We start from the raw sequence: 10189 nt of genomic DNA on the forward strand, positions 1-10189 counted from the left end.
TTGGCAAATGTTTTCCCATAACGTTCACCCATCTATAGTCTGCAGTCCATTTTGTTGTTATAAAAGCCTAAAAAAACTTGCTAAAAATGTTATTGGTAGTATACTGCTCGGTGGTATATAACCCTCAAAAAAGTCTTCAGAAATTTAGGCTGTGTGCACAGGTTGCAGAATTGGTCTGCTTTTGTTGCATTTTTCTGTGCAGATTTGTGACACAACCTGAAGCAAAACTTGATGCCAAGTAAATGTGAAACCTGACGTGTCATGCACACTTTGAGTATTTTTTACTTTCAAATTTGGTGCAGAAAATAATCAGCTGTGTATCAATTCTCTGTGCATGTTTGGCCTGCATTTTTCACTATTGACGTCACTCAAATCAATCAAAAACGCAGGCAAAAATGCACCAAAAACACGTGTTTTGCAGCTGCATTTTTCCTGCCAAGAGATGCAGAAATGGTGCAGAAATTTTACTCAATATGTGCACATACCCTTATCGGTGTTATATTGCTCACTCATAGACTATTCCATGGTCTGGAGTACATTTCGTGGGTATATAATCTTCAAAAAACGAGAATTATATTGCTCATCCGTAGACTATTAAATGGTCTTAAGTAAATTTACCCTCAAAAGTGCATAACCTTTATGAGTCTAGGAGTACCAATGTATGAGTATTTGAACAGAATGTTTATGAGGTCCTCCTTTATGTTTATGCCCTGTTTCACATGTCCTGATATTTCCGGTACTGGAAAAAACATTACCCGAGATATCCGTGTCCGTGTGTCTGTGTTTACATACAGCTCTGGTAAAAATTGTGAGACCACTGGAAAATGTTCATTTTGTCTGATGTTTCTCTTTATAGGTATGTTTTTAAGTGAAATGTAAATTGTTCTATTAGTCTTTTTGTCTTCTGACAACATGTCTCCAAATTTCAAAGCAATAAATTTTGTATTTTTTTCTGAAAAGGAGAAATGGTCAAAATAAAAAACAGTGCTTTCAGACCTCAAATAATGCAAAGAAAACAAGTTCATAAACATTTAGAAACAACAATACTAGTGTTTTAACTCAGGAAGAGTTCAGAAATCAATATTTTGTGGAATAACCATGATTTTTAATCACAGCTTTCATGTGTCTTGGCATGCTTTCCACCAGTCTTTCGCACTGCTTCTGGTGCAAAAATGTAAGCAGTTCTTTGTTTGATAGCTTGTGACTACTAGTGTTGAGCGATACCGTCCGATACTTGAAAGTATCGGTATCGGAAAGTATCGGCCGATACCGGCAAAGTATCGGATCTAATCCGATACCGATACCCGATACCAATACAAGTCAATGGGACTCATGTATCGGACTGTATTCCTGATGGTTCCCAGGGTCTGAAGGAGAGGAAACTCTCCTTCAGGCCCTGGGAACCATATTAATGTGTAAAATAAAGAATTAAAATAAAAAATATTGCTATACTCACCTCTCCGACGCAGCCTGCATCTCACTGAGGGAACCGGCAGCGTTGTTTGCTTAAAATTCGCGCTTTAACTTCCTACGTGAAGTCCCGGCTTGTGATTGGTCGCGCGCCGCCCATGTGGCCGCGACGCGACCAATCACAGCAAGCCGTGACGTAATTTCAGGTCCTTCAGGATTTTAAAATTACGTTCCGGCGTTGTGATTGGTCGCGTCGCGGTCACATGGGCGACGCGACCAATCACAAGCCGTGACGTCACGGGAGGCTGGACACGCGCGCATTTTAAAATGCACGCGTGTCCAGCCTCCCGTGACGTCACGGCTTGTGATTGGTCGCGTCGCCCATGTGGCCGCGACGCAACCAATCACAGCAAGCCGTGACGTAATTTCAGGTCCTTCAGGATTTTAAAATTACGTTCCGGCGTTGTGATTGGTCGCGTCGCGGTCACATGGGCGACGCGACCAATCACAAGCCGTGACGTCATGGGAGGCTGGACACGCGCGCATTTTAAAATGCGCGCATCTCCTGCCTCCCGTGACGTCACGGCTTGTGATTGGTCGCGTCGCCCATGTGACCGCGACGCGACCAATCACAACGCCAGAACGTAATTTTAAAATACTGAATGCCTAGAAGGACCTGAAAATTACGTCACGGCTTGCTGTGATTGGTCGCGTCGCGGCCACATGGGCGGCACGCGACCAATCAGAAGCCGTGACGTCACGGAAGGAAGGAAAAGCGCGCATTTTAAGAAAAGAACGCTGCCGGTTCCCTTGGTGAGGTCCAGGCTGCGTCGGAGAGGTGAGTATAGCAATATTTTTTATTTTAATTCTTTCTTTTACACATTAATGTTGTTTCGATACTGATACCCGATACCACAAAAGTATCGGATCTCGGTATCGGAATTCCGATACCCGCAAGTATCGGCCGATACCCGATACTTGCGGTATCGGAATGCTCAACACTAGTGACTACCCATCATCCTCTTGATTACATTCCATAGGTTTTCAATGGGGTTCAGGTCTGGAGATTTGGCTGCACATGACAGAGTTTTGATGTGTGATCTCTTAATTTTTGCCAGAGCTATATGTGTAATACTTGTGGCATATGTGTGGCAACCGTGTGCCGCATCAGTACCACATGTACCAGCACCAGGGAAGCAGCAGTACAGTTAGCACTGTTCACTGGTGCCGATTGCTGAAGACAGCTCTCATCACTCTTCACTGCTCTGTCAGTGATCAGCACAAACAGGGGAGAATGATTATCATTATTTATTTATTATTATAGCACCATTTAATCCATAGCGCTTTACATGTGAGGAGGGGTATGCATAATAAAAAACATGTACAGTAATCTTAAACAATGCAAGTCATGGCTGGTACAGAAGGAGAGTGGACCCTGCTCATGAGGGCTCACAATTTACAAGATGAGAGTTATATTCAAGTGATAACAATGAGTGCAGGGGTGGCTGATGGGACTATTACTCGCATCAGCCTACACCTGCTGCCATCAACAACAGTGACATCAGGCAGCAGCTAATGGGAGTTTTCTTCAGCCTCAACCTGCCCTATAAATAAATAAATTAAAAAGGAGTGGGTTCCCCTGTATTTTTGAAAACCAGCCAGGCAAAACTGACAGCTGCGGGCTGCAGCCCTCAGCTGTTAGCATTAGCAAGGGTGGTTATCAAGAAGAGAGGGATACCCATGCTGTTAATTAAATAAATAATTAAAAAAAGGCATAGGGTCTTCCCCATTTTTGACAACCAGCCTTGCTAAAGCAGACTGCTGGGGACTGGTATTCTTAGGCTCGTAAGGGGCCATGGATATTAACCCCCAGCCTAAAAATAGTACCCAACAGCCGCCCAGAAAAGGCACATCTAATAGATGCTTCAATTCTAGCACTTTCCCAGCTCTTCCCACATCCTCTGTAGAGGTGGCAAGTGAGGTTTATATTTGTGGGGTTGATGTCATTTTTGTATTGTCTAGTGACATAAAGCCCATGGGTTAGTAATGTAGAGGCATCCAAAACACACCTATACATTAGTAATCTTAAAGTTGCATGGGAAATAAAGACACAGCCAGAATATAGTCCTATATTTGAAATAAAAACAAAACTCTCTTTTCTATTTTATCTAAAAATAACAAACACAGTTATACTCACCTAATGCCCATTCCATTGAAGCCATTGTCTCGTGTAATGAATTAAAAATGAAAAAACAATATTCCACCCCGTCCGATGTTCTGTCCCACGCAGTAATCCATGTCTGGAGATAAATAGTTTTCAACTTGGAAGGTGCCATGATGCGACCAGCCAAGCTGAGAACCACTAGGGAATGAGATTCTTTGAGCATCAGTGACCAGCATTGACATCATTGAGGTTACCGGCGGTCACTGATGCTGCGTTTCCAGCTGGGCTAAGGTGCGGTGATCTCAGTACTGTGAGAAAAAGTCACTGAGTGCACCGCACTTTGGCTCCATGAGCTCACTGAAGATCACTGTGAAAAATACAAAGCTAACATCAACCCCAAAAATTTGAATCCCACTTGCCACCGCTATAGGGCAAGTGGGAAGAGCCAGGCAAAGCGCCAGAATTGGGGCATCTAATAAATATGCCTTTTCTGGGCAACTGTGGGTTGTTATTTTTAGGCTGGGAGGGCAACATCCATGGCCCCTTACCAGCCTGAGAATAATAACCCCCAGCTGTCTACTTTAACAAGGCTGGTTGTCAAAAATGTGGGGACCCCATGCCATTTTTTAAAATTATTTATTGAAATAATTAAAAAAAGACCACAGCTTTCAGTTTTGCTTGGCTGATTATCAAAATACAGCCTGCTCTCACTGTTATTAGCAGCAGCAGATGTTGGCTGATGGGAAAAATAGTCTCATCAGCCTACCCTTCCTCTCACTGTTTTCACTTGAATATAATGCTCTTCATTCTACTCTGGAAAGTATTGGCCACGGCACTCAGGGATTCTTGGGAGGTGCTCAAGTAGGGGATCCAACCCGTAGTAGCAAATATAATAATTCTTGGCACTCAGGAGAAATTTGTAGAATGATTCAAAAAGTAGATTTTTATTCTAGTGCATCCAGCTCAACATATAAACGTTTTCGGTCTCGACAACTGAGACCTTCATCAGATATGGTTGTCAAATGCTGTAATGTATATACAAAAGAGATCAGAGAAATATTTTTTAAATAAAGAAAATACTGTTTGCACAATTATACAAAAACAAAATGATGAATAATATGATCCATATTATACTAAACAAAATGACGGTCTGCATACAAATATCGATAGTAGCATGCAGCGCAGAAGGCAGAAAAAGGTGGATCCGGCCTGAATCAGCGTGCGTTGTGAGTCCTGTTCAACAGAGTGCTGGAGAGTGTACACATGTTAAGGATATACTAGGTAGGAGAGAAAATAAACATGGGTAACATGGAACAGGTAGCATAAGTAGACATCGGGATGTGATCTGGTGATGGATATGATAAGATATAAAGCACACACTGTCCTAGGTAAAGGATACGGGAAGTGGACCAACCTCCACTAGTAGGTGTAGGGCTACGCACAGTGAGCTATCTGTAAACATGAAAGAAATTATACGCATCAGAGTGTACATGGTAGACAAGACAAGAAGGACAAACCATGAGGATGGCACAGTGACGGAACACGAGATAACCTGTGGAATGCATGCCATAATGACTAACGGGGTGACCACCCTAAAACCAGATTGCTGCTGAGTGATAAACGGGCACCCATGGTCCAGGGAAGTTTACCTGGAGGACACTGGTAGTGTGTATGAGTCACACACTGTGTGTGTAGCCGAGGAGCGGGAGAGCAATGCGTCTGTGAATGCAAAGATATGGGACCGTGTGAGGCAGCTTTAAGGGTACCACAGGAGGCTATCATGGGCCTGGAAGTCAGTCATACCTGAAAGCACTGGACGGCAGTATAGGCGCTTGTGGTAATGCGAGATACTCGCAAAGTGAGGAGCGCTGTGGACAGAAGTTATGAGCAGGGGGGTTAAATAGGACTAAAGCCAACGTGGATAAAGGCCAAGCCAGCGGGGAGCTGGAACCGGTTATGGTATTACCTGGATGTTGCCGCTGTCAGGGGTGGAGAGGACGCTGCGCTGCTGTGCAGGAGGGAGCTCCCGGGGCTGCTAGGGGAAGCGCAGCACTTCCGGGTATAAGAGCACACAGGGAAGAGTCACCTGACGTGTGACGTCATCAGGTCATGTGATCGGAGAGGCCGGCTTATGCGCAGAGGAGCTGAGGGGCTAACAGGGAATCAGCACAGGGAACAGACAGCGCTTGTATGGCAAGCTCAAGGGGACACAGTGAATGAATGTAACGCTGCATTGCAGCATATAGAGAAGGCTAAATGATGGGAACAGTAGTGTGAACTAGACTATCAAAAGGCTATCTGGTATGGGTCACCCCGATTATATAGAGACATGATTAACCCTCTATATAAAGGCATACAGTGCATACTATACCGTGTGCAGTGTTACGTGCGAGAGGTGCGTTTAACGGTTCTGTGGAGAGAAACAAAAAAGGAGCACAAGTTAAAGACATCCATACTAGCTACAATGTTACATTATACAAAACAGTGTTAAAATACATATGAAATAAATGATAACATATGTGTACGATATTACAAAAATGCCGAGACGTCGTAGTCTCTATTGAGTCCCTTTGGTTCTAAGGTCTGCAGGGAGTAAATCCAGTAAGCCTCCCTTTTGAGAAGTAAACTAACGCGGCTTTGGCCCCTTCTTGGAGTATCTACCTGTTCCAGGACTTGAAAACGGAGCTGCGAGATATTGTGATTTTGTTTAGAAAAATGGTAGGGGAGGGGTAGATGTGTCTTGTTGCAACGGATTGTAGATTTGTGTTGAGCCACTCTGTCTCTAATTGGCTGTGTGGTTTCACCCACATATGCCAACCCACAGGGGCATTTGATGATATATATCACATGTGTGGATTCGCAGGTAAAGAAACCTTTTATGGGAATGGCCTTGCCCGTCTGGGGGTGAGAAACTGACGGACCCCTCTGGACATTGCTACATTGTTGGCAACTAAGGCACGGGAATGTACCTTGTTTCTGGGTTTGTAAGAACAATTGTTTGGGCACCCTGATGTTAGAGCCAATGTCCGCTTTGACCAGCCTATCCCTAAGATTTCTAGCTCGTTTGTAGCAGGGCATGAAAGGTGCTCCAAATTCTGGAATACCAGGATAGCTTTTTGTCAGGATACTCCAGTGTCTCCTGATGGTAGACTGAACCATATTGGAGAAGGGATGAAATGTGGAGACAAAAGGGATTCTCTTGCGGTTATCTTTGGGTCTAACCACTGAGGTATTACGTTGGGCCTCTGTGAGGATGTGTTGTGGATACCCCCGATTGGAGAATTTTTGTTCCATCTCACCTAGTCTAGTTTTCTTGATCTTGTCATCTGAGACAATCCTTTCAACCCTGTGGAATTGGGACTTCGGGATGGAATTTTTTTTGGAAGGTGGATGGCAACTGGTGAAGTACAGGAGGCCGTTACGGTCCGTTGGCTTGGTGTATAAATCAATAGAAAGGCGGCCGTCCCTTTCCTTGTAGATAAGGGTATCTAGAAAGCTAATTTTAGAGTTGTCATGTTGTAAAGTGAAACCGAGTTCGGGCCAGATACTATTGATGTGTTGATCAAAGATTATTAACGACTCAAGAGGACCGTCCCACACGCAGAAAATGTCGTCGATGTATCTGCGCCATACCCTACAGTGGGAGGTGAATAGAGGATGTTCATACACAAAGTCATTTTCAAAGGCTGCCATGTATGCATTGGCGTAAGGGGGTGCTACGTTCGCGCCCATTGCAGTACCCTGTAGCTGGGCATAATATGAATCTTGGAACATGAAGTAATTGTCTCTCAGGACTAGATTTAACAGATCTGCACAGAAGTGGCGAATTTTAATGTCAACTTTATTGTCTAGCAGGAGCCTATCGGTAGCAGCCAGGCCTTTATCATGAACGATGGATGTGTAGAGACTATTCACGTCCCATGTGATTAGTAGGGAGGAGGGAGATATGGGGCCTAAGGTTTTTATGACTTGAATGAATTCACCAGTGTCCAAAAGAAAGGACCGGGTGGTTTTGACGAGTGGAGTGAGAATTTTCTCTAGGACTATGGACAGTGGCGAGAGTACAGAGTCTGTCAGGGACACAATGGGCCGACCTGGAGGTTTGGCTAGTCTTTTGTGTATTTTGGGTAGGATGTACAAGATGGGAGTTATCGGGTCTTTCTTAATGAGAAAATCTCTCATTTTACTGTCTATGGTGCCATTTTGTATGTGAAAATCAATGATTGGTGCAATTTTTTTCACCAATTCATTGAGAGGGTTGTGTGGTATTAGTTTATATACCGTAGTGTCCCCCAGTTGCCTGTACACCTCCTCCAGGTAATCAGTTCTATCCATTATTACCGTTGCTCCCCCCTTATCCGCCGGTTTTATAATAAGGGATTTATCAGACGCCAGTTGCTCTAATGACAGTCTTTCAGAAGGTGAAAGGTTGGGCTGAAAATGGAACTTCCCTTGTTCCATTTTTCGAGTTAGTGAGTGGATGTCCCTTTCAACAAGGGATACAAAAGTTTCAACTGGGGGATCCGACCGGGGTGGCATGTAGGAACTGTGGTTCCGGAGCCCCAGGCTCTGGAGTTCCAGGAGAGTTTTTTCACCCCTGGCAGGGTTTACCACCGGAGGTTGTGCTGCAAAATGAACCCGAAGTCTGAGGTTCCGGTAGAACCTTTGAAGGTCCATATTAAGTTCAAAAGAGTTGAACCTGTATACCGGGCAGAAGGACAAACCCTTCTGGAGTACAGCCAGTTGTTGTGAGTCCAGGTTTTTTGATGAGATGTTCACCACTAGGGGGAGATCCATACCTGTGAGCGTGTTGTCATCTGGTCTCTGGAGTCCCCGGTGGCACTGGCCGCCCCGCCTCGTCTTCCTCTTCTGCGACCTCGGCTGTTCCCTAAAAAAGAACAGCGCTCCTCACTTTGCGAGTATCTCGCATTACCACAAGCGCCTATACTGCCGTCCAGTGCTTTCAGGTATGACTGACTTCCAGGCCCATGATAGCCTCCTGTGGTACCCTTAAAGCTGCCTCACACGGTCCCATATCTTTGCATTCACAGACGCATTGCTCTCCCGCTCCTCGGCTACACACACAGTGTGTGACTCATACACACTACCAGTGTCCTCCAGGTAAACTTCCCTGGACCATGGGTGCCCGTTTATCACTCAGCAGCAATCTGGTTTTAGGGTGGTCACCCCGTTAGTCATTATGGCATGCATTCCACAGGTTATCTCGTGTTCCGTCACTGTGCCATCCTCATGGTTTGTCCTTCTTGTCTTGTCTACCATGTACACTCTGATGCGTATAATTTCTTTCATGTTTACAGATAGCTCACTGTGCGTAGCCCTACACCTACTAGTGGAGGTTGGTCCACTTCCCGTATCCTTTACCTAGGACAGTGTGTGCTTTATATCTTATCATATCCATCACCAGATCACATCCCGATGTCTACTTATGCTACCTGTTCCATGTTACCCATGTTTATTTTCTCTCCTACCTAGTATATCCTTAACATGTGTACACTCTCCAGCACTCTGTTGAACAGGACTCACAACGCACGCTGATTCAGGCCGGATCCACCTTTTTCTGCCTTCTGCGCTGCATGCTACTATCGATATTTGTATGCAGACCGTCATTTTGTTTAGTATAATATGGATCATATTATTCATCATTTTGTTTTTGTATAATTGTGCAAACAGTATTTTCTTTATTTAAAAAATATTTCTCTGATCTCTTTTGTATATACATTACAGCATTTGACAACCATATCTGATGAAGGTCTCAGTTGTCGAGACCGAAAACGTTTATATGTTGAGCTGGATGCACTAGAATAAAAATCTACTTTTTGAATCATTCTACAAATTTCTCCTGAGTGCCAAGAATTATTATATTTGCTACTACGGGTTGGATCCCCTACTTGAGCACCTCCCAAGAATCCCTGAGTGCCGTGGCCAATACTTTCTATATGCTGTTTCCGTACACGAGCACCTTGGACGATGTCTGAAACCTTTTCCTTTAATGCAGCAGAGGCGGCAGAAATTCTCTCTAAAGTTACCGCACCTAGCGATTTTCTCCAAATTCCAACTAAGGAATTAAAGAACCGTGACCTGGAACGTGAATCCAGAAGAGCGGTCAATCTTGAATTACATATCGTTACCATTGCCGAGTACCTTCGAGTCCAGAGGATCCCACGTGGCCTGCGGGTCCCCCTACAACCAACCTTCTTCAGGGAAGACAAGGAGTATTGTGAAAAATTTGAACACATTTTAAACAAATGCTCAGCCGATCTAATGACTCTCACTCTCTCCTATCTTCAAAAGAACTTGGACTCAGTCAATACTCAGATACAGGCCATCGAGTCTCAACTAACCAGCACGATGCCCCAGGAAGAATTCCAGGAATTAAAGATAAAAAATCAGGAACAACTACGGCAGCACAGATTGGAGGTCGAAAAGAGAAAGAGGTCCAAGTTCCTACGGGATACCGAAGACTACCTACAGAACCGGGTCTATCAATGGCGAGATATTCGGCCTTCCACCAGGCGACACAGCTCAAGAAGCTCTTCTGGATCCACCGACAGCAGACCCGGTACCTCAAGCTCTGCTTCTTTTTTAGGGAACAGC

At 44.5% G+C, this 10189-nt stretch overlaps 2 long non-coding RNA genes across 6 annotated transcripts; one reads left to right on the top strand and one right to left on the bottom strand.

The window, feature by feature from the left end:
* Positions 1-4397: 4397 nt before the first annotated feature.
* LOC143765324 (uncharacterized) lies at positions 4398-8458 on the bottom strand. 4 transcript variants are annotated; one of them, XR_013213368.1, is made up of 5 exons: positions 5541-5697; positions 5378-5442; positions 5224-5293; positions 4974-5026; positions 4398-4822 (listed from the first exon to the last, which is right to left on the bottom strand). It is a non-coding gene; the product is annotated as an uncharacterized LOC143765324 (long non-coding RNA). The 4 variants fall into 4 exon arrangements; XR_013213367.1 differs by lacking the exons at positions 5224-5293; positions 5378-5442; positions 5541-5697 and adding exons at positions 5946-5984; positions 8374-8458; XR_013213366.1 differs by having other exon boundaries at positions 4974-5442.
* A 15-nt stretch (positions 8459-8473) lies between these two features.
* LOC143765334 (uncharacterized) lies at positions 8474-9970 on the top strand. Of its 2 annotated transcripts, XR_013213370.1 has the most exons (4): positions 8474-8541; positions 8626-8695; positions 8893-8945; positions 9097-9970. It is a non-coding gene; the product is annotated as an uncharacterized LOC143765334 (long non-coding RNA). The 2 variants fall into 2 exon arrangements; XR_013213369.1 differs by having other exon boundaries at positions 8480-8695.
* Positions 9971-10189: the final 219 nt, after the last annotated feature.

This window comes from Ranitomeya variabilis, chromosome 1 (genome assembly GCF_051348905.1).
Source record: "Ranitomeya variabilis isolate aRanVar5 chromosome 1, aRanVar5.hap1, whole genome shotgun sequence".
NCBI classification, from domain to species: Eukaryota; Metazoa; Chordata; class Amphibia; order Anura; family Dendrobatidae; genus Ranitomeya; species Ranitomeya variabilis.